Below are 26,438 nucleotides of genomic sequence, written 5' to 3'. Positions count from 1 at the left end.
AAAATCTGAAAGGATACCATGTTCACTTTAAAAAAAACTTTCTCATGTTATTCCTTCCTATTCCATGGTTTTGTTTCTTTTCCCTTTGTTCTAATTCCTCATAAAGAAAATGACTAATATGTAAATGTGTTAAACACAAATGTATATATACAACTTTTACTAGACTGTTTGCCACTGAAGGGAGGGGGTGAGAAGGGAGAGTAGTAGAAAAATGTGTAACATAAATATGCAAGTGGATGAATGTTGAAAACCTTTCATAACATGTAATTGGAAAAAGAAAAGAAAAAAGGTGTGATATGGTGGGAAAAGTGTTGTGGCTGAAACAATGAAGAACCTTTAGTCCAGGACTTAATTACCCCAGAAACTTGTCTGTATAACTATAAACAAATCATGTGACCTTTTGTGCCTCAGGTTCCTCATCCATTAAATAGAAAATATCTTTAATCTTTAGCATATTTGTTTTGGGAACAAATGAGATATTCTTTATAATGTGTGTGTGTGTGGGAATTATCATGTACTTTTTTCTCTGACTTCATCAAGTCTTAGCTAAAATTCCATTTTCTGTAAGGAACCTTTCTTGTTCCATTAATGCTGGTGCCTTCTCTTCTAAGACTACCTCCCATTTATCCTCTAAATATCAATTTTGTACATGGTTGTTTACAAAGTTCCCTTCTTCATTATAATATATATTTTTGTTTCTTTTTTTGCAAGGCAATGGGGGTTAAGTGACTTGCCCAAAGTCACACTTAGATAATTATTAAGTGTCTGAGGTTGGATTTGAACTCAGATCCTCCTGACTCCAGGGCCAGTGCTCTATTCACTGCACTACCTAGCTGCCCCTATAACATATTTTTTGATGTCAGAAATGATTTTGTCTTTCTTTATATTTGCAAATCTTATCAGTTCCTGTCATGAAGGAGGCAATTAATAAGTGCTTGTGGACTTGACTTGGCTTGACTTTGTATAAGCTAGCTATTTCTCCCTAAACTCTTATTCCTGTAAATTTCTTTATCTCTACCGAGGGCACCACTAAGCCTTAAAGTTACCAGATTTAAAATCTTGGAGTTTTCCTTAACCCTCTCATTGCCTTCAACCCCTAAAACTGTTTACCAAGGTTTTTCAAACCTACTTACACACTATCTCTTGCTCTGACTCAGCAAATTATTCAATGAATATTTATTAAGTCCCTACCCATATTAGGAACTATGCCAAATTCTGAAAATAAAAAGAAGCAAAAGATAGTCCCTCCCCTCAAGGAACTTACAATCTGATGAAGGTATCAAACAAATGTGTGTATACATACATACATACATACATACATACATATATATATATATTAACATCCATATGCAGAATAAAAAGGAAATAATTAACAATGGGAAAGAACTAGAAATAAAAGGGGCTGGGAAAGGTTTCCCATAAAAAAATGGAACTTCAGTTGGGACTTAAAGGAAGCTAGGGAAGCCAGTAGGCAGACTTGAAGAGGGAGAGTATTCCAGACATGACAAATAGCCAAAACACTCAAAACCAAAACATGGATTGTCTTATTTGCAGTATAGTAAAGAAATCATTGTCATAGATTAAAGAATATGTGCTGAGGTTTAAGTAGACTGGAAAGGTAACAGTAGGCTAGGTTATAAAGAATTTTAAATGCCAACAGAACATTTTGTATTTGATCCAAGAGATGATAGAGAGCCACTGGATTTTATTGGGTAGGGGAATGACTGCAATTCCTTTCCACCACATGACTGCAATCCTCATTCAAGTTCTTCAGAAGTCTCTGAATTGAACTCCCTTATAACATTTTTCCCCTCTCCAATGTATACTTCACACAGATTTCAAAGTAAACTTCCTAAGGCACAGATCTGACCATGTCACTCCCTTCTTAAAAATAATAATAATAATTATAAAACTATCTTTTGCTTCTGGTTTAAAATGCATAATATTCTACAGAGACAATTTACTTGCCCAATTTTGTTTCATGCTCCATATTCCAATAAAATGGACATTTAGCTATTTCCTGAAATCAAGATTCCATCTTTCCCCTCCCTAGACCATGTTCATGTCAAACCACCCTACAATGGAATTATTGCCCATATTTTTATCTCTCATGATCCTTATCTTTTTTCAGGACTCAGATTAGGTACCATGTCCTCTGATGCCTTCCCTGATCTTACCACCATCTGCCTTTAGAGCTCTATCCTTACTGATATTACTTTGTACTTTACTTATCTGAGTACATATCATCTCTCCTTCAGGGATGGAAGTCTCTCAATTGTTTTCATTGCATTCCCATTTCCTAGTACAGTGCCTTATTCATTGTAGGCACCTGGTAAATTGTTGAACTGAGTCCAATTCAGTGAAATGAATTGACCTGAGCAGTACTGAACTGAGAGTATATATAATATTATCATCACTGTCATCACATTAAAATCCAAACACCCTAGTTCTTGCTCTCCATCAACTGAGGTTTCCTCCCCCACACCTTAGATCCAATGACTAGGGCTGAGTGTTCTCAGTGTTTTGCCCACATGAATCCAACTTACCTCTCCCAACACAAGTTTATCTTGGGCAGTTTTCCCCTGATCTTTTCTTCTTAAATTGACCTGTGTGCTAATGCTTGAGGGTTTGGGATTGACTGAGGTTGGAGAAAAAGTCACTGTCATGTAGTTGGAGAAAAACCCAATTATAGGTGGTGGCTGAGGGTATAATCAAGGACAAAGTGAGAATGGGTTCTGAGTCCATAAAATCTAGTTATATTAGATAGGAAAGATGGAAGAGAAAAGATTAAAATTGAGCAAGGAGAAGGAATAATCCAGATATCTTAATTTTTCTTCTGATCCAGAGATCTGAAAATTACTATTTGCCTTCATAATTAATCCTTAAACAATATTATTTGAGAGTCAAGGGAAAGATTTTCCCCAAAAGCATCTGCCCCTTCTTGCAATCCTAGAAATCCCTTTAACTGAAGACTGAACCCATCCTTTAACAATGAGAGATACTTCCAAGAATATACAATCTCAATACTATGAGATTTGGTGACAAAGATCACAAAATCCTTCATACTAAAGAAAGATAATTAAAGTAAGTACTTAAATTTTAAAAAGAAAGGAAGAGAGGAAGGAAAGAAGGAAGGAAGGAAGGAAAGAAGGAAGGAAGGAAGGAAGGAAGGAAGGAAGGAAGGAAGGAAGGAAGGAAGGAAGGAAGGAAGGAAGGAAGGAAGGAAGGAAAAGAAAGGGAGGGAGAAAAGAAGGGAAAGAGGGAGGGAGGGATGGAGGGAAGGAATGAGGAACGGAGGTAGATTATTATTATTATCAGAGAGGCAGTGTAGCACATTAGAAAGACAATTGACCTTGACATCTGTGAGACTTGGGAGACTTGCTTACATATAGAAGTTGTGTCAACCTAGGGAACCTTAACCTCACAATGCTCCAGGAAATTCTTAAGACTATTAGCTGAAGAAAAAACACTGGTTTGCATTGGTAGGAGTTTCCACATCATACCAATAAAAATCAAAGGTTATGTGAAATCTCATTCATTGTAAGTATTATTTTTGAAGCCAGAGGGTAGCAGGATAGTGCTTCCATTTTGCTAACACCTAATCTAAAGACCTAGCCAGTGAACTGGAGCAAGGAGACCAATTAGGATGCTGTTGCTATAGTTTAGGAGAAAGATGATGTGGGCCTGAACAGAGGGATAAACTGAAATTAGCAAATACTGTAGATGGAGTTTTTCCAATACCCTTCTCCCAACGGCCCTTTCTAGGCACTTCTGCTCAGACTTGTTCTTTGCTCTCTGGAAATGAGTTTACCGCTGATGATGAATAGGGATGATTAATAAGACTGGAGGGATAAATTGGGTTGTGAGGTGGGGGTTGGGTGGGGAAGAGAAGATAAAGACTTAAGAATCCAAGTCATGGCAGAGTAGTGTGCTGGGGTTGAGCCAAAAAGTTCACAGACGTCAATAAATTCAGGGTGTTGATTTCCCAGAGTTCTTGGGAATGGGTTAATTCAGAGGAAGAAGTCAAGTAACTTTGTGGAGAAAGCAGCACAAGTTTTCAGCAAATGAAAATTTATCCCAAATAAAGTATATGTCCTCATAAAATAGGATCCTTTATCACAAAGGCATATTAAGTGTGCCCCTTCTTACCCCAACCATGTCTTTCTGTCTCAACTTCCAAACTATAGTTTACTGTGAATCTTTAGGAGTAGAACCAACTATGACTCCTAGGTCTAATGAGAATAGTTTTTTTTCAATTAGCCATCTTGACTTTCAGTTAGTCCTCAGTCACTGTCTAAGTTAATTCATGTATAATTTATTCATTTATTCATTTTTTTAGTTATAGTCATGAGGACTAGACCTATTATTTCTGTACTATGGGGCTTCCTGGATAAGGGAACTCTCTCTTCCAATACAGATTGAAGCCATTTAGGCAATTTATCATCTTATAGTGTTACCTATAGCTCTCAGAGGTAAAGTGCCTTGCCCAAGATATCCAGGAGTGAAACTTGACCTCAAGTCATTCTAACCTTTAATTTTTCACAATTCAGAAACTTTGTGTGATCTCATTCCAAAATATTAATAAGATCTTTGTGAAAATCCATGTGGAAAAGTCTGTGCTGAGAAAGCCAGAATAACCCCTGAAAGGAGCACCAGAGTAGAATGAAGTATAGATAGTTCTTATAGAACATTTAGTTTATCTCCTGCTGCATTGGACAGTATCTCCCATTCTCAGCTTCCAAACGCAAATGTATAGCTTGAATGGCAAACATCACAAAACATGGGGATGAATGGTCAATGATGGAGAGTTTATAAAAAGAAAGAAACATTAATATGCTGCTGATGGAGTTGCAACCTAGTCAAGTCATTCTAGAAAGCAATTTGGAATTGTACTAAATAATTAAAATACTCACAAGCTTTGTGTCAGAGATCTGATTACAAGGTATATATTCCAAAGATAGAAAGCTATTATATACACCAAAATATTTCTAGCAAAATTTTTTATGGTAGCAAAGAACTTAAAACAAAGAAGTTCACCAATGAATAGAGAATGGCTAAACAAATTATGGTACAGCAATGTAATTGAATAGTACTGCAATATAAGAAATGACAAAGATAAAGAATACGGAGAATGGGAAAATATATAAAGATTATATATATATATATAAACTACTATAGAATAAAATAAGTATAATCACAAAATAATATATAGAATTATCACAAACCCCTCTAAAAACTGAAACTGAATATTGTGAAATTACAATGACTTAGCTGGGTCCCAAAGAAGATATATGAGAATATAGTTCCTTCCTGACTTTGAAGAGATGGGGCCATGGATTTGGACCACAGCACATAATGATGTGAAAGTGTAAATTGGTTTTGTTGAATTCTTGTTTTACTCTGGGTTTTTTTCCCTTTGTTATAAGAGCTGGGTCCATAGAAGGATAAGTAATGTCAAAACTAAAGATATCAATAAATCATTTTTTAATGAATGGCTTTTCATTTTCATTCTTGAACAACTACCTGAATAATCAAGGTGACCCAAATACTAACATTATCTTATATCAACTTCTGAGACATAATAAAGTCAATCTTAACTAATTATCTTTTTCTCTTGGGAAGGAGACTCTAATGAGAGATGGGTGAGTGAGGAACTCTCCTCCCTGAATCTCTATCCAGTCACAGTGTTCCCAAAACAGTAAGACTTGGGATAATTACGCTATTTGATATAATTTAAGAATGCTTCTATATGTAAGTAGAAAATGACCTGTATCCACCAATCAACTCTAAAAGGGAGGATAGATAATATTGAAATTGTGTTTTGAAGAAAGAGTCATCAGCATCACAGTTTCCACTACAGTTTTGAGTACCAAGTCCTCAGTAGCTATCCCATATCCCATACTTTAACTTTCATTCTCTCAGAAAGGTTTCTATTAGGCAGGAAGAATAGAAAATAAATGCAGCCTGTACCATGCTCAGGCCATCATTGTGGATTGGTGACAATTTTCTTCAAAAATGCACTTGCCTTGGATAGAGCATCAGTCCTAGGATCAGGAGGACCTGAGTTCAAATACAATGTAATACATTTAATAATTTCCTAGCTGTGTGACTTTGGGCAGGTCACTTAACTCCATCGCCTTGTCAAAAAAAAAAAAAAAGAAACATACACTTGCCATATTGTAACTAACAATGACTCTCATTAGTGGGGTTTCATTCATCCTGCCAATAGAAAAGAAAGGGTACTCAAATAGATTCAAATGTTTTCACAATTTGGAATTTGGATTGAAATCATCTGAGAGGAAGGATAGTAAAGAGGATAGAATATTGGACATAGAGTGGTGAAGACCGAAGTCTGAATTCTTCTTCAGAGACTAGTTCTCTGTGCCTCAATTTCCTCATTTGGATTGGATGCAATAATATTCAAAGTCCCTACCAGTTTTGACTCTAAGATCCTAAGATTAGTGAAGGCTTTCAGGTTTATAAATCAGCAACCAGAGTAACCTAAAACCAAGAGCATTTGAAAATCTACTTCATGATTTTTTTAATAGAAATGGAATTCCATGTCTGTAGTATAGCCCAGAAAGTCAATGACCCTTGATATAACTGACTTTTGTTCACGAGGAGCCAAGATGTACATACATGCACCCGCAGACTCTACGATCCTTCATTGTACCCTGGCTTTTGTTAATCAAAATAATAGCAAATGATGGCATAAAGCCATTCCCAGAGAAGAAATTTATTATGAGCAAAATCATTCAAATGCCAATTCCTCAGCCAAGAGTGACCTTCAGCAGAACAACCCCCAAAGACTTTTAGGAGGCAAATAGTGAAGGTAACACAACATTAATTCCAACAATGATTATGACATCACCATGCTGCAGCAAGCTCTTGCTAATCCTTTTTATACCTTAAAATTTCTAGCATTGACCTTATGATCAGACTGCAAACATTTCAACAGCTCAGGGTGCTTTTCTGAATAGCATAGCAATGAGCTAGAAGACTTTTCCCTGTGGGGGAAAAAAAGAGAGGGGAAAGTTTGAGAGGGGAGCATCATGATCGGACTAGAAAAAGCCACAAAGTAATCTGTTAAATATTCATTCCTTCCAAATAAAGAAAAATGAATAAGACTCAATGGAAGTTTGGGGGGAGGGGAATGAAGAGGAAAAGAAAATCAAAAATATAAAAAATAAAAGCTAGAGGATTGAATTCAAATCTCAGCTGATACTAGTTTTGTGATATGTACAAGCCATCTAATCTCTCCCAGTTTCCTCAACTATAAATTGGGCAGAGCAATACCTCACAGACATGGAAAGGTAAAGCTTTTCAAACTTTAACAGATTGTATATTTGTCCATTTTTATAGTATCTGGCTTGTAAGTATATTATTAATGATATATGAAATGTGGCTGAAGGATAAAATGATTATAGGAAACAAAATTGTGCCTACCTTTGATCCAGCAATATCACTACTATATGCCAAAGTGAACATAAAAAAGGGGAAAAGACCCATATGTACAAAAATATTTATAGCAGTTCTTTTTGTATTGGCAAAGAATTGGAAATTTCGGGGATGCCCATCAATTGGAGAACAGCTGAGCAAATTATGGTATATGAATGCAATGGAGTACTATTGATTGCTAAGAAATAAAGAGTGGACAGACTTCAAAAAATTCTGGAAATGTTTGCATGAACTGATGCTGAGTGAAGTAAGCAGAACCAGGAGAACATTATATACATTAACAGCAACATTGAGAGATTGACTTTTATTACTCCTCTCAGCAGTTCAGTGATCAAGGACAATCCTGAGAGATTTGTTTTGAAAAATGCCATCCACCTATAAAGAAAAAAAACTATGGAGTCTGAATGCAGAACGAAGCATGATATGTTCACTTTTTAAAACTTCCTTTCTGTTTTTCTTTCTTTCTTAAGTTTTTTTCACTTCCCTTAAGTTCTAATTCTTTTTTCACAACATGACTTTGTTAAATGCAATTGTATCAGATTACTTGCTGCCATGTTGGGGGGGGGGGGGGGACAGTGATAGAAAAATGTGGAACTCAAAAGCTTATAAAAGAATGAACAATGAAAACTATCTTTTTATGGTAGTTGAAAAAAATAAAATAACATAAAAATATAGAATGATTGCTTTCTTAAAAAATCATTTTAACAGAATTTATGTCCACAAATATTAACACTGACCTGTAGTCAAGGAGCTTAATTTCTGTAAATATGAGCAAGTTATTTTAACTTCTTTTTCCTCACTTTTCTCATCTATAATGTGAAGGAGTTGGATTCAGCCTCTCTGGTTCTTTCCAGTTCTAAATCTAAATAGTCATCTATGGAAGCTACATACATATTCCAAAAATTTTTTCCTTGCTGAAAACAATATTGGAACTACTTTTTTTGAAAACTTCTTAGCAGCCAGACTCTACAAAGAATTTTTAAAGATACTGCCAAAGATTATTAATAAGTTTTTGGACTTTGAGGGTATATTTGAATGTTTTTAAATGGCCAAGCTTTTGGAGCCAAATTTTAATGAGTAATGTAAATGATTAAACTGAATATAATTTTCAGTATTAAAAAATAAAGGTGTGACTAGGTCTTTTGATCTCCCTGGAAAATAATTCTGAAAGCTTCCACTTGGATTATCTGAGTATCCCACTTAAGCATCTGTTGACTATTCTTCTTTACTCATAGTAATCATCAAAGTGAAAATTTGGGAGATACCTCAATAGTCACCTAGTCCAGACTCTACCGGAAATCATCAATATTGACTATATCATTCTCAACAACTGATTGTCTAGCCTTCCCTTCTAGTAATAGAGAATTAATCAGTGCCAAAACTACACATGGGACAAATTCAGTGAAAGAACAAGGCAACATATTAAGAACAGCTTGACCAAAGCTAAAACAACACCCTGGAGAGGGTTGTCTCCCAGAAAGTCTGGTTATCACTACCTTAGGGTTTGGAAGAAAATGTGCCCCCAGAGTAAAGGACACTATAGCAATGCAATACTGGACATAGTGGTCACTGGGAGGAAAGAACTCTCTCTCTCTGTGCATTCTTCATGTCAGCATTCTAGAACAAAACCCTATCTACTCTAAAATAGTTACTTCACTGGAACATTGAGGCAGGGAATTTCCAGCTTTAGATAATCCTAATTATTAGAGAACTTCCACACTATAATTTCTACCATTTCTCTTAGTGCTCTATCCACTGCATCCTTTAGCTGCCCTCCCCCAATGAATTGTATTTAATGGAGGAGGCAGAGTTGCACAAAGTTGTTAGCCTCACTCTCTCTTCCAGAGCCATCAAAACCCAAGAGCAAGACAAACAACAAAAAAATGACCCAGGAGGACTTTGATATCTTTGATGCCTGGACAAGCTCTAAGCACTCCACAGAACCCGTTTCAGGGGTCCTCATGGCCTTTGGAACAATTTGTTCTCATCTGTCTATTCTTCCAGGAGAAGACTTCATATGCTGAGGGTAGACATTCCCCTGTCTCACCAGCAAGTTTGAGGCCTGTCAAACTTGTTTAGCCCATATATACACACACTACATATAAATATACATATGTATGCATATATAGTATGTGTGCACACACTTATTCATGTGTGTATATATGAAAGTGTATATAATATACACGTATGCCTATAGGCACACGTGCAGATTCATGTTGGTATTTACATGTATACATGTTGCATGTGTACATTTCCAAGTTTTGTTGTATGGATACATCTACACTTAGAAATGTATTTACATAAATGATTATGCTCATTTTTCATAATCGAAGGTCATGTCATCATATACATGCACATGATGTTTATTATATTGAGGGAAGTCTTATACAAAGATATCTTTCTTATTTGACTTTTCCAGAACTGTTTCACCTGACTGATAGGACACAGGACTTTTGGTGATATCTGGATGTTTCAGGAGTGCTTGACCTTGTGGATCTGATTTGCTTCCGGTAGCATTGAGGCTCCACAATGCTAGGCAAAGTGCCAGTATCTGATTTCCTGGTGACAAAAGTGGTGAAACAGTACATCCTTTTTCTTGATGGTCTAATCTTCAGCATGATACGATTGGTGACAAGCTTTCAATGGTAGGGCAAAGCCAACTTGCCACTCAGAAGTCTACATCACTCAGCTCTGCTAGAATATTCCCCAGAGCTCAAGCTCACTGGAAACCATAGGAATCCTTAACCCATGTTACAACTTTTGCTTCTTCTAGATCAGGGTGGGGAACCATTTTTCTGCCAAGGACCATTTGGATATTTATAACAACATTCATATGCTATCTTTGGTCAAACATTTAATTAATTCATTCCTAAAAAAACTTCAAGATTTATTGAATTTTGAGTCCCTCCTGCGGATACCTTGGCAATTCCAGATCAATACAGTCTGCAGGCAGGAGGCTGCCCTAGCCCTGCTCTAGATAGTCAAGTTGACCATTTTCTCAGGGCTCTGCCAGGGGCTGAACTGAGATTTCACTAAACTATCCAATTGTAGCAGTGACGGGAAATGTATAAACTGGGGTTTTGAATGAATTGAGGTCAAAAATAGCTAAGTGACTACTAGTGAACCCATTTTGTTTTCATGGAGACTATGACATTGAGAATTAAAAGAAACTTTCCAAAATCCAAGAATAGCTCAATTCCCAGTTCAGTGTTCAATTCAGTAGACCAAGTTCATTCTCAATTTGCCTCCCACTATGCCAAAACTATCCCTTAAAAGCAGAAGTTGTACATCATTTTTATTGCCTCTGTTTTCATAAAGCTGCATGGACTTTCCAGACAGAGTGCCCAATAAAACAGTTGTCCCAATTAAGCATGTCCCAGGTAAGGGAAGCCAAATGATAACCTGTTAGTAATAGTTAGATGTTTTATGTAGAGTCTGGTCCTTTCCCTCTTCATTCTATTTTTTGCTTATAAAATGTCATTTTGAGGGAAGTTTTTTTCTTTAAGCAAAGAGGGTCCTGGAGTGATTATGATGGTGAGAAAAAAAACCTATTGCTAAAGGTACAAGGGAAAAAGAAAGAAATCACTGCTTCATCAAATATTTAGGGAGATGGAAAGAAAGGGAATTGCCTAGAAACCATGTTTATACCTCTACCAACAAAGACATGCCTGTGTTTTTCTAATTAAGTTCCCATTGAGTGGCCTCAAGTAAGTTCCATTCTGTGGCCCCTTAACCCAGTTCCCAAAGTGTTGGAATAGGAAAAAAAGTCTTATGTCTAAATTGGCATAATGAAAGTGATGAAAATCACTAATTATCCTGACAGTATGGACACTAATATTTAGATTGCTGCTTTGGGTCTTCTTCCTAATGAAATCATGACTTTCTGGACTGCAACAAATCACAAAGTAGTGTGAGGTAACCAATTTCTGTATGTGAATAGATGGACACTTGTACTAATGTCCCAGTGTGAATTTGGACCCCAGGTTTGGACTTGATCCAGAAATGTCACTGAGTTTGACCTTTTTCCAATCTAATAGATTTGCTTTTGGAATTCACAGATTATCTTGATAGAGTTAAAGCCCAGCATAATTTTTTTTCTTAAAAATCCTTCTCTAATGTTCCAGCACACTGTCAAGGGGACCATGAATCCTGAAAGACTGTTATAGTAGACTGTGAGTTCCGAGAAAAATCTGGAAGTTTCAGTGACCTGCAAATTCAATAGAAGTCAGTAGTGTGACAGGACAGACAAAACCCAAATAACACCTCACATGACTTTGGGCTAGAGAGATTTAGTTTATTTAATCCTCACAGTAACTTTAAGAAGTTGATGTTGGGACAGCTAGGTGGCATAGTGGATAGAGTATCAGCCCTGGAGTTAGGAGGACTTGAGTTCAAATTTAACCTTAGACACTTAATAATTACCTAGTTGTGTGACCTGGGCAAGTCATTGCCTAGTCAAAAAAAGAAAGGAAATTGATATTATTAGTCCCATTTTATAATTGAAGAAACTGAGGCAGACAGAAGTTTAAGGGACTGGCTCAGGATTACACAGCTAGCTAAGGTCTAGATTTGAACTCAGGTCTGCATGACTGCAGGTCCATCATCCCTTCATTACACAACTTAGCTGCCTCTTCAGGTAAAAGTGCTATAAACCCTTCTGTGTTATGCTACATGTAGTAAACCACATATGGAGTATCACTTATGATAGACACTAAAGAGAAAGAAGGCAAATTTAGGCTTTTACATCAAGACAAAACAACTCAAGAACAGTTCAAACATGGAATGGGCTGCCTTGTAGAGTCATATTCTTCCATGTAAATCTTCAAATAAAATTAAAAACTTATTTGGGGGGGTGGCTAGGTGGCGCAGGGGATAGAGCACCGGCCCTGGAGTCAGGAGTACCTGAGTTCAAATCTGGCCTCACAAACTTAATAATTACCTAGCTGTGTGGCCTTGGGCAAGCCACTTAACCCCATTGCCTTGCAAAAAAAATTATTTGGAATGCTATAGTGGAGATTCTTTTGGGGATGCCAGCTGGATTAATAACATTTGAATTTCTCTAATTCTTTAAGCCTTTACCTGTCCTTCCAAGCTAGAAGGCCTTCAAGTATGGGCCTAATTGTTGACTACTTATCTCTTCTGAGGACCAAACAATGTTAGTCCAAAAAGGTCCATCAGCAGAGGTTTGTCCACAAGGTAATGATATTTTTTAGCCACAGTAATTCAAAAATACTATTAATTTGTAGATAAGTTTATAGTCAGTATTTGTGGAAGGAGTGTTCTGATGGTTGAAATCATATTCTGAAAGTGTTGAAATATTGTTTCTATAACCATGAAAGCAATACTGACATGAGTTAAAGAGAAACATGAGAGGTCCAAATACCTGCCTCTCAGAAAAAAAAATCACACTTTAAACTGACTTGGACTTAGAATAATTCCTCCAATTTTTTATCTTATAATATTTCTAGTCAACCTTTAAAAATTCAGGAGCCACCTTTAAAACTCAAGAACTAGTGACCTTCCATTTAAAATCACCTATTATCTATTTTATATTTCTAACAATAAAATCCACAAAAAAACTAGAACCAAGAGTATAGGGCATTTCAACCAGTCCCAGGTGCTGTCTCATCCACCAATCTTGCTTAGACTTCTCACCCTGGAAAATCCCTATAGCTTCCTTCTCCCATTGGTGAGTTCCCCCTGAGCTTCCATTTTGGGTAGGAACCTAGACCATTAAACTATAATTTTCTTCAAGACTATACTTCTGAATTTCTGGGTTCTACACCTTGCTCCCATGAAGGCACTTTCATAATATCTCTCCCTCCTTTTCAACTATCTTTTGTGTTGTCTTCCTTCATGAGAACATAAATTCCTTGAGAATGGTTCTGCTTTTCTTTCCCAGTACCTAGAACATAGTAAATTCTTAAGAAATGTTTGTTGTCTTCCTGGAACACTAGACCTTCCCCACCAATTTTTGCTCATCTGCTGTAAAAACAACAGGTGGTCCAAACATCCTGTCACCTTAAATAAAAGGATCAGAAGACAGCAGAGAAGAGCAAGAAAGTTGCCTGGGCTCTCCCTAGTTTCCCTCAGAAACAATGTTGAATCAAACCTCTAAACAAAATCTAGACAAAACCCACAAAAAATATGAAGTAAAACAATTTTCTAGCTGAAGATAATTTAGAAGGACTTCAGAAAGGTCTGTTTCACTTAGATAAAAGGGGAGCTCAACAGTGTCTGGATGAGCCAGCAGGAGGCAAGTGCCTCAGCACAGACCAGTAATTGAGGCTCCATAGTCCTGGCTCAACAGGATAGTGGCATAGGAGCACAGCTTAGAGGCCTCCAGGCCCAGTGAAAAAGGCAACTTGCTAGCCATTGAACTCAAGTACATTATGATTAGACTGAGCCACCCTAGCCCAGTAAGTAAGACATAAGCCCTGGAGGCCCCCTGACCCACAGCACAAAAAGCTTGGGAAAATGTCTTCTGTGCCCAGGATCAGAACTCAACTTTAAAAATCATGAAATAGATTAAAAATGAGCAAAAAACCAGAAAAGAACCCTGACCATAGATATACTATGTTTACAGAGAAACTAAACCCCAAACACAGGAGAAGATAACAGTGTCAAAATATGAAACCTCAAAAAGAAATATGAATTGGTCTCAAGCCCAAAAAGTCATCTTGGAAGAGTTAAAAATATATTACAATCAAATAAGAGAGGCAGAAGAAAAGTTGTGTAAAGAAATAAGAGTTATGCAAAAGAGATTCAATAGTCTGGAAGAGGAAGGACAAATATTTACTGAAGAAAATAAAACTTCAAAAACTAGAATCAGGAAAGTAGAAGCTTATGATTCTATAAGATATCAAGAATTAATCAAACAAGTCAAAAGAATGAAAAAATAGAAGAAAATGTCAAACACCTCATTGGAAAAACAACTAACTTGGGAAAAGAGATCCAGGAGAGATGGTTTTAAAAAAAAAAAGAGCATGGACAGCATGTTTTAAGAAATCATCAACCTAGAACCAGAGAAAATATTCATTGAAATAATCCACTGATCACCTCCTGAATGACATCCCAAAATTAATTCAGGAATATTATAACTATTTTGAAAATTATCAGGTAATGGAGAAAATACTACCAACAGCCAGAAAGGAACAAACAATTCAAATATCAGAGAGCCACAGTCAGGATTACAGTATTTAGCAACTTCTACATTAAAGGATAGGAAAACTTGGAATATGGTATTCAGGATGATAATGGAGCTAGTGTTACAACCAAGTATCAACTACCTAGCAAAAATTGAAGTTAAGGGGCAGCTCGGTAGCACAGTGGATAGAGCATGGCCCTGGAGTCAGGAGACCTTGAGTTCAAATATAACCTCAGACACTTAATAATTAGCTGACTATATGACCTTGGGCAAACCACTTAATCCCATTGCCTTACAAAAACAAAACAAAACAAAATAAAAAAAATTAGGTTAATCTTTTAGTAGGAAAGTGGACATTCAATGAAATGAGGAACCTTTGATATTTTCTAATGAAAAAAATTGGAACTGAATAGAAAATTTGATGTTCAAATAAAAGACTCAAGAGAAGAATAAAAAGTTAAACAGGAAAGAAAAAGAAACATTATTCAATATGATCAAACATCACTATATGGGTGGATAATGTTTTTAACTTTTGAGTATTGAATATGTATTAGGGTAGTTAGAAGTATACTTAGAGGGTGTGGGTATAAGTTGATTGATGTGATGATACAAAAAACTTAAGAAGTAAAAAAAGAATTGTCCTGGAAAAGGGGGAAAGGGAAAGGAAGAAGAGGGTAAGCTACATCACATGAAGAGGTAAAAAATACATATTACAGAAGAATGTGAAGGAGTGAGTAAGCATTGGTTTAACCTTAATCTTATTACATTTAGCTCAAAGAGGGAAAAGCACTCAGAGTAGAAATTTATCTTAAACTGTAGTGAAGTATAAGAAAAAGGGGGGAAAGGAGAAAAGGAGAAATCTGATAGAAAGAAAGTCAGAAGGGAAAGCAGAAGTAGCAGAAGAAGGGGAGGAGAAAGGAAGAGAAGCTAATAGAAGGGAGAGTAGATAAAGGGAGGTGATGGTCAGAAGCAAAACACTGGTGAGGAGGGACAGGGTGAAAGGAGAGAGAAAAGTATAATCAGACTGGGAAACAGGATGAAGAGAAATACAGAGTTAATTATCATAACTGTAAATGCAAATGGGATGAACTCTCCTATAAAGAACAATTGGATAGCAGAGTAGATTAAAAAACGGAATTCTATACTATTTTTTTACTAGAAATTTGAAGTAGAAAAACAGGCACAATCAAGATAAAAGACTTGCTTCAACTGAAGTAAAAAAATAAAAAATGAGGGTAGCAATCTTGATCTTAGACAAAACAAAAACAAAAAATAATTATAATTAAAAGAGATAAGGAAGAAGACTACATATTGCTAACAGGTACCATAGACAATGAAATAAACATGCATTCACCAAGTGGCCTAACATCCAAATTCTTAGAGGAGAAATTAAATGTTAAACCGGAAGATATAGACAGTAAAACCATGTTAATGGGAGGCTTCAACCTACACCTCTCAGAACTCAATAAAGTTAGCCATAAGATAAACAAGAAGAAGTTAAGGTGGTGAATAGAATTCTAACAAAGTTAGATCTGATAAACCTCTGGAAAAATTGACAGGGGATAAAAAGAAATGTACCTTTGTCTCAGTGGTACATGGTACCTACACAAAAAGTAATTAAGACAGAAAAAGGACATTGAAAACCCTCACTATCAAATGCAGAAAGTCAGAAATATTAAATTCAATCTCTTTAGATTACAATGCAGCAAAATTATATGTGATAAAGATCCATGGAAAGATGTTAAAATTAATTTGAACCTTAATAATGTAATCCTAAAGAAAGAGTGGATCAAACAACAAATCAAAGAAACAATTAATTATTTCATCAAAGAGAATGAAAATAATGAGGCAACATACCAAAATATATGGAATATAGATAAACCAGTTTTTAGGCAGAAATTTCATATCTCTAAATTGTTACATGAAGAAAACAGAGAAAGAGGAGGTCAACCCCTAGGAAAAAGAACAAACTAAACCTCTCCAATTAAACACCAAATTAGAAATTCTGAAAAGCAAAGGAAAATTAATAAAACTGAAAAAAACTATTGGGCTAATAAAAACTGAGACTCTTTTAATGAAAAAAACCCCAACAACAATAAAATAGATAAATCTTTGATTAATTTGATTTAAAAAAAGAAAACCAAACTACCAGGATCTATTTTTGACCAACTGTATGCCCATAAAGTAGCAATCTTAGTGAAATGGATGACTATTAAAAATATAAAGTGTTCCAGATTAACAGAAGAGAAAATGAAATACTTTAATAACTTATTTTATTTTTATTTATTTTTTCCAATTACATGCAAATATAGTTTTCAACATTCATCCTTTTTCAAGCTTTTGTGTTCCACATTTTCCTACCACCTTTCCTTTCCACCCCCTCCTCATGGCAGTGAGAAATCTAAGTTGTACATGTACAATATTGTTTAACATATTTCTAAGTCCTATTGTGAAAGAAGAGTTAGAACTAAAAGTGAAGAAATATGAGAAAGAAAGAAAAAACATAAAAGAAGTTTTTAAAAATGAACATAGGATATTTTACTTTGCATTCAGACTCCATAGTTTCTTCTCTGGATGTGACATTTTTCATAGCAGGTCTCTCAGGATTGTCCTTGTTTACTGAACTTATGAAAGGAGCAGTGTTCATCATAGTTGATCATCTCACAATGTTGTTCTTAATATAAACAATGAATAATTCCATTTTAGGAAAAGAAATTGAAAAAGTCATCAATGAACTCCCTAAGAAAAAATCTGCAGGGCCAGATGGATGTATAAGTGAACTCTACCAAGCATTTAAAGAATAATTAATTCCAATACTATAAGAGCCATTTGGAAAAAATAGGTGGAGTCTAATTTTATGACTCAAATAATGTGCTGATACTTGAGTCAGGTACTTAAACAAAAAAAGAGAAAGAAAATTAAATATCAATTTCCCTAATGAATAATGAAATGCAAATTTTAAATAAAACATTAGCAAAAACAAAACAGCAGTTTGTCACAAGGATAATAAACTATGACCAGTTGGGATTTATATCTGGAATGCCTTGCAAGTTCAATATTAGCAAAACCATGAGCATAATTGACCATACTAATACTAAAAATTAATAGAAATTACATGATTATATCAATAGATACTGAAAAGTTTTAATAAACTATCAGTAAGCATCATATATATATATATATATTATATATATATATGAAATATGTATATGTAAAGATAAGCTAGAAGTTTTCCCAATAAGATTGGGATGAAAAAAGTAGGCTCATTATCATAATCAATATTATAATATCATTCAATATTATACTAGAAATCTTAGCTTTAGCACTCAGTGAAAAAAAAGAAATTGAAGGAAACAGAATATACAAGGCAGAAACAAAATTATCAATTTGTAGATATAATGGTATACTTAGAGAATCTTATAGAATCATTTGAAAAAAATGTTTGTAATACTAAACAACTTTTCATGATATTTATTTGATAAAATAAAATCATTAGAATAGGATATATATGTATATACAAACCACCAAAGTCCAGCAGCAGAAGATAGAAAAAGAAATCTCATTTAAAATAAGTAGACAATATAAAATATTTCAAAGTCTACCTACCAAGGGAAATCCAGGAACTATATGAACACAATTACAAAACATTTTTCACACAAATAAGGTCACATCTAAATAATTGGAAAATTTTCAATTATTCATGGAAAGGATAAGCTAATATAGTAAAAATGATAATTCTACCTAAATTAATTTACTTATTTAGTGCCATACCAATCAAACTACCAAAAAGTTATTTTACAGAACTAGAAAAAATTAATAAAATTCCTCTGAAAGAACAAAAGATAAAAAATTTCAAGGGAATTAATGAAAAAAATTCAAAGGAAAAAATGGCTTAACCATACTCTATCTAAATTGGCAATCATCAAAACTATTGGTACTACTTAAGAAACAGTGATGGATCAGTTGAATAGATTAGGTACACAAAACACAGTAGTAAATGACTATACTAATCTATTTTTTGATAAACACAAAGACTTCACCTTCTGAGATAAGAACTCACTATTTGAAAAAAATTACTGGGAAAACTGGAAAATAGCATGACAGAAAATAGGTATAGACCAATAGTTCACACCTATACCAAGATAAAGGTAAAACAAGGGCATGACAAACATAAAGTGTGATACCACAAGCAAATTAAGAGAGAAAGAAATAATTTACCATCAGATCTATGAAGAAGATGAGAACTGAAGAACAAGCAAGATATAGAAAACATTATGAGATTCAAAATGGATCTTTATAATTACATTAAATTTAAAAGGTTTTGTATAACAAATCCAATACTTACCAAGATCATAAGGAAAACAGAAAGCTAAGAAACAATTTTATAGCCAGTGTATCTGATAGAGATCTCATTTCTCAAATATGCAGAAAACTGAGGCTAATTTTTAAGAATATAACTCATTCCCCAATTAATAAATATTCAAAGGACATGAATAGGTAGTTTTCAAATGAAAAAATTAAAGCTATTTGTAGTCATATAAAAATGCTCTAAATCCCAATTAATTAATCCCAACTATCTGATTGGCTAAAATGAGAAAAAGGAAAATGATAAATGTTGGAGAAAATGTGGAAAAAAATTGGAACACTTATGCATTGTTGGTGGAGTTGTGTACTATCCACCCATTTTGGAGAGTAAATTATATCTGTGCCCTAAGGACAACCAAATTCTATGTACCCTTTGATCCAGAAATACCGATACTAGTTCTGTATCCCAAAGAGATCATAACAAAGGTGACAGGACCTACATGTACAGAAGTATCTACACAACTTTTTGTGTGGTAGCCAAAAATTGGAAATTGAGGGGATGCTCATCAATTAGAGAATAATTAAACAAGTTGTGCTACATTTATTATAAGAAATGATGAGCAGGAGGATTTCAAAAAAGCCTGGGAATACTTACATGAACTGAAACTAGAAAATGTTGATACTGAACTAGAAAAATGTTGTTCATAGTAACAGTAACATAGTAACATAGTAACATTATACAATGATCAACTGTAAAAGACTTAGCTCTTCTCAGTAATACAATGATCCAAGATAATTCCAAAAGTCTCATGATGGAAAATCTTATTCACATCCTGAGAAAGAAATATGGAGTCTGAATGCAGATTGAAACATACCATTTTCACTTTTTTGTGGCTTTTCCCTTTTATTCTGATTCTTTTTTTCACAACATGACTAGTGTAGAAATATGTTCAATATAACTGTGAATGTGTAATCTATTTCAGATTGCTTGCTGTCTTGGATAGGGAGGAGAGAAAAGAGGGATGGAAAAAAATTTTACCTCAAAATTTTACATAAACTTTGAAAACTATCATTACATGCATTTGGAATAAAGAAAATACTATTAAGTGCAAAAAAGGACCAGATTATTTTTTTTTCATATTCTTATCCATTAAGCCCTTGTCCCAGTTTTCCAGGGAAAATAATTTAATGTTTAAAATTTGGGTTTTTGTATTGATTTTTGTCAAAATAATGAGTAAAAAGATACTAAATGTACAATGTAAATCATGTTTGAGAAAGATATTTACTTCCTGTATTCAAAATGATAGCTTAATATAACAGACTTTCACAAGTAATAATTGACATAAAAGATTCAAACAAGTTAAATAATCAACTGTAATTACATATTATAGTATACCATACAATAGATGGATGATAAGTAGATAAAGTTAGAAGCAGAAAGAGAAGGAGAGGGAGGGAAGGAAGGAGGGAGAGAGAGGGAGAGAAAGAGAGAGAGAGAAAGAGAGGAAGAAGGAGATGGAGAGGAGGGAGAGAGAGAGAATAGAGAGCATGGAAGAGGACAATAATAAAGAGGAGTTGGAGAGAGAGGATTACATATATATATATTATATATATATTATATATATATAATATATATATAATATATATATATATATATCAGTAAAGCCTGGGGCTGTACAGAAAATATCATGGCAGTAAAATGAAATAAAATTTCCCTAGGTAAAATCAACTTAAAAACCATCAAAACACAAATATTAACATTTCACCTCTGTTTTTCACTGTCCAACCATAAGGAGATACTTTGGGATTGTTTGGGATATCTTCTAAGTAGTCAGTCCAGGGATCTGACTGGTCATCATCTCCAATATAATTGGAGTAGTTGCTATAGGTTCTTTCCAAATGACTCCAAATAGGATAAGGCAAAAAAAAACACAAAGTAGAAATGATAGCCCAAGTCCCAGGCTCAACTCATCTAACTGAATGTCACTGTTGTAGCAACCACTTGGTAGTCGTTGATTTTCTCTCAGGGTGGTGAAGTTCTAGAATTAAGTGGTGCCATCTATAGAATTGAAAAGAGGCAGACAGAAGCAGAATCACTCAATTTTTCAAGGTTATCAGGCCTTCCTGATGCTCATGGTCAATAAAAAAAATTGCTTCTTCCCAAGAACTTTTAAATTTATCAGTGAGAAGTAGTCAGGGAATTCAACAATCCCCAAACACACAGAGGTTGAGCGGATAATTATGGTCAGGTAGAAGCAGAAAGGCAGTTCTGTGCATGTTCTGTTAGATTTCTCTTGAGTATGTATGCATAATTATATATGTTGTCTCCTTAATAAAACGTAAGCTTTTTGGAGGTAGGGAAAGTTTCAGGTACATCTCTGTACTTGGTACACAGCTTCTCTAGGAATCTAGACACATGCTCCAATCATATGATGATAGATTCATATCTCTAAAGAAAGAACCTTGGAAGTCAAACCCTTACTTAATCAGAGATTATGTGACTTGCCTTTAGTTCACACAGGTAGTAAGTATATGATTTGAATTCAGATCCTGTAACTCTACAATTTGCCTTTTTTTTGCTATACCTCCCTCACTTTTCAACTTCTAGATGCAAAATACTTGATCTTCCTTTTGCCTTATAAAAAAGAGTTGTTATGAATGAAATTAGACTCTTTACTAAGCCACTGCCACCTTGGAGTTGCTAGATATGCACAGAGAAGAAATTGGGAAATTTCTTTTTTTTCCTTCATTAGGGGAGGGAAAAGGAATATAATGGGAAAAGGTAGGAAATGAGATCTGAAGAAGTCTCTTGGGTGTGGTACTCATTATAGCAGTGTTTTTTCAAAGTATCAGTTAAGCCTAACAAAGGTAGAAATTAAGTTCTGCAGTAGAATGCATCTTATTATATGAGTCCTCTTTAATTAATGGCCCAGTCATTCTCTTCTTAGACTTTTTTCTCTCATACTACAAAGTGCATTGATAAGGAACGAGGGGTAGAAGGGATAAGAGAAGAGTGACTACCTTATTTATGAATTAGAGAATTATAAATCTTTCTACCTGATCCTTGACCCATATCTGAAAGTCACACTTCAAATTGGAGGTGTCTATAGGGTAGCTGGTTTTTGAATTTTGCTATTTCTTCCGATCACCTGTTGAGGACCCTGTAACTCCAACTAGTTACATGACATCCAGCCTCAGCCAAAAAGCTATAGATGCCCCATAGCAGCTGGGTAGGAACCAAAAAGCAATAGCACAGCCACTGTGAAAGCAAACAGGAATTGAGATGTATAGTGGATCAGGGAGGTTAGGATGGGCCAAGATGTCTCATCAGGCATCTGATGCTTCATGAGCAGAGATGCCGCATTGACAGACCCTATGGAGCTAAGTACCTGCTCCCAGAGTCATCTCTGCAGGGAACACCTGCAAAGCTAATAGCCCCATTTTCTGAAACAGTCGCATTCTGTGAAATATGCCAACCCCCCAAATCAGCTATGACATCTAAGCTAAGCCCTCACTGTGGAGGAAGATCTACTGTTTACAAACTCATTCTGCTCTTCACAATCAGTAAGAAAATTAAGCCAAACCTAGAAACTCAGTAATCTTTCAACACAGTCATGCATTAGGGAGAAAAATGGAATAGATTTTCTTTCCAACACTAAAATACAAATGCAAAGATTGAAAGGGAGTCCTCGTGGGAGCAACAAATAATCCTGAAACACAATTAACTCAACCAAGACAAATACTAGACTGAGATTTCAACCCTAGGGCATGCCCACACATACGAATATACATACATTTGCAAGTATGCTGTATGCACATGAACACATAACAATGTATTCTGAAGATAGAGAAGTGACCAAATGCAGAAAGAATTTCTTGGCATTAGGAAAAAAATATGAGAATACAAATGGTGCCAAGAGCAGATACAAAAGCTAATAAACATATTCCTCTAAAGATGGTGATGATGGGGCCCCACCACTCACTACTGTTTGGGGGCTCAGATGATTAAGCCGACATTTTTTTTCCTGGGCTGACAGAGGCAAGCATTTAATGGGCCATCTGGTTGGTAGCTGGTCTCCGGGCCCATGGTGACTCTACCTGAGTTTATGATGCTGTAGGTCCTGTTAGAATTTTGTGACTGCCATGTTGTGCAGGGAAGTACATTATTAGAAGAAGAATATTACAGAATAGGACTCAAATGACTGTCTATAGATGGAAGGGGGTGGCACTCATTTTTGTAGGGATGGTCACTATTCCACTGCCATTCCAATTTGAAATGGATGTGGCAGATGGAGGAAAAGGGAACAGGTTACTCGCCTGCAGTGTAGAGTGAATGGACAAACCCGGTCTTGCCAGCTAGCTGAATGGCTCCAGATAACTTGGCAAGCTTCTGCTGGAGTGGTCTCTTAGAGAACAGAGTTGGTGGGAGGGAGAGGGAAAATGGCATGTGGATTGTAATTTATGAGGAATTTTTTTTGTCTACAGATCCTACAAAGATTCCTGAGATTGAGCTGCAGATATATCAGCCTTATGAAATTTTATTTATTTATATATAGATATGTGTGTGTATACACACATTATTTTAATTTTCTTTAATGTAAAATAATATATACATAATTAATAATATAAAATAATAAAAGCAACAAACCTGGATCAGAGGTATCTGAACACAGGCCTCTTGGTAAAGGGAAAAAAATATGTGTTTTGCTCTCAGCTTGAGCCTTAAGAAAGAAAATTCCTTACCAGGTGTTTTGCTTTGATATGATAGTTTTGTTGAATGATTATAACAATATATGAGGTTGCCATCAATCAATGAGGTACTTTGGACCATGTTGTCCTGCAGATATTTGTTTTATATCTTCATGAATCTTATTTTTAAGTTAAATAAATTTAAATGTATTGAAAAATATTGAGGCTAGCATCCACAGGAACCTTTGACAAAGCAGTAAATATATGACTCACTCCATGCCACTAAGTGGTACAACAGTCAGAGTCAGTAAGAGCTATGTTCAAATTCTGAGTCTGATGGTCACAAGTTTGGTAACCATAGACAAGTCTCTTAATGCCTCTGAACTACTATTTCTTCATTTGGAAAGTGGGGACAATAATAGCAGAGGGGTCTATCTCACAGAGGTATTCTGTGAATCAAATTGGATGTTGGAAAAGAAATGCTTTGCAAAATTAAAAACATTCTATACAAATCTCTAGTTATTACCTGACTTTTCAATGGTTTGGGTTTAGTTTATCATTGCTACTTTTTAAAGGTTCATCTCTAAATGTGTAATCAGAAGTAGGAGAAAAAGTTTTAGAAAGACTGTGAACTTGAAGTGAATCTTGCTGAATCTACAGCTAAAGGATTATTCAAGTTGAGAATGCATGGCCAAAATAGTCTTCATCTAACAAGACAGTCTGGCAGTATGTTGAGATTGCTTCCACAAACCATATATGAATACCAATCTTTTTTATGTAGAGAGACTTGTATCTCTCTAAAAGAGAATTCTTTGAATCACTATGATCTTTAGAAGAATAATATTAAAGCTTACCCTGTACTTCTCAAGAAGTCTAAAAAATACCAGAATTCCAGAACTGAAATGAGTTAGAGGTAATGTTATTCAGCCTATTCCTGAAAAACAATTTCTCCTACAAATTGTCCAGCAAGTCTTTGCTTTAAGACCTTTAAGACCCCTTAAATGAGGGGAAGAAGAGTAAGAAAAGGAGGAAAAAGAGGAAGAGGAGGAAAAGAAGAAGGAAAGAAAGAGGAGAAGAAGAAGAAATAGGAGGAGGAGGAGGAGGAGGAAACTTTTATGTAGCATTTTAGAGTTTGTAAAGTCCTTTACAATTATTATTTCATTTTATCACACAATAATGTTAGGAGATAAATGCTATTGTTGCTCCAATTTACAGATGATGAAACTGAGGCAAAGGAAGGCTTAAATGCCTTATCCAGGGTCACATAGTATCAGAGGCAATCTTTGAACTCATATTTTCCTGACTGCAGGTTCAACACTTTATCTGACTTGCAACTAAGGTTCCTCCCAGTCAACAACTTGTCATGATACCAAGACAATGAATTCAGTTGCACTGAAGGTCTTCAAGCTAGAGTGAGATAATTTCTTTTTCTTTTCCTTTTTTTGGATTAAAATGATTTTTATTAAGATATCCTAACAAAATGGCACTGCTCTCTCATGGTGGGAGAGAGGGGCAGGGAAACCTCAAAATACAAGCTCTTTTATGCAGTTTGAAAGGCTTTGTTCCTGCCCCTTCATGCCAACCATAGGCTGGGGTCACAAATCTAATTGATACATTGGTTCCTATACATTTACCCACCCTGCTCATTTTACTAATGACCAAGAGATAGAGCTCCTTAAACATGTGCAAAGGAGAAGGTCAAGATTCCAGGTTAAGTTAAAAGCAGGTGGGGCAATCTCATCAGTTTTTGATCAGATTTGAGGTCACCTGGCAACAATAGACAGAGCCCAGTCTTTGTAATGTAAACTTACAATCCTCCCTTCACATTCTTGTGGAACCCAAACATCCACATTTTCCTCAGAATTTCCCCTTTTCCTTTTATAATCAAAATTTGGGTTCCACACCTTATTAGTGATTTCTTTCTCAAATCACAACCCTTGTTACTGATATAACTACTGTCGAGATTTTTACTTCCTCATTATCAGAGACATGGAGCCATACTATTTTCTAGGTTTGTGCAGGAGCACATGTCAACTTCCTGATGTCTTTTGCTACTTGCCTATTGCTATCTATGTATAAATAGATTGATAGATTCAAATCAACAGATTTGTTTACATGGCTTAGCCAGCCAACAAGTCCAAGGCCTTAGCTGTTTGGCAATTATTTCAGCTATAGCTTAGTTTTATTAGTCTATTCAGGATTTAAATTGGAGTTCCATAGCCCCAACTCCTATCCTGTGCCCAGGTAGTAGACCCATAAGTCTAGATAACAACTCCCTGAAGGCTCTTTGGACAAATGGGTGTAGGCAGTAGTTCCACAATAATGTCCGTTTAGTGCTGGTTGGTCTTCCAAGAATATAGTTTCCCAGTTTTCAAAATTAGATAATACTGTTCATCCTTACTTCCAAGGGGGCCTCCTAAATAAGCCATATAATCATTATGATAATAGGTACATTTCCAAAGTTGCTGTACATCCTTCAACTGGCAAGTTTTTATACCAATGTCTTTAGATAAGTCTTTCTGGCTCCAAACTGATCAAAACAAATCCCTGATTTTGTGCCATTGAAGCAACCCCAAGAATAGCTAATATATCTAGTGATGTTTCTTAAATTATTTTTCTTAGAAATGGCTATTTCAGCATTTTCCTTGCAAGTTCACATTAACTCATAATCACAATTTCCCTTAACAAGTCCCCCAGTTTGCACATTTTTGGAAGGGATCCAGGTACTATCATTACATCTCACATGAGTCTCAGTCACCTATATCTTTAAGTTGTACAGTGCAGAATATATGTAAGGTGAGATAATTTCTTGCTGGTCAAGTTGTAAAGAATCATTTTT

This window comes from Macrotis lagotis, chromosome 8 (assembly GCF_037893015.1).
Source record: "Macrotis lagotis isolate mMagLag1 chromosome 8, bilby.v1.9.chrom.fasta, whole genome shotgun sequence".
NCBI classification, from domain to species: domain Eukaryota; kingdom Metazoa; phylum Chordata; class Mammalia; order Peramelemorphia; family Peramelidae; genus Macrotis; species Macrotis lagotis.
The sequence above is the reverse complement of the archived record's forward strand: the minus strand, read 5'-3'. Positions refer to the sequence as shown.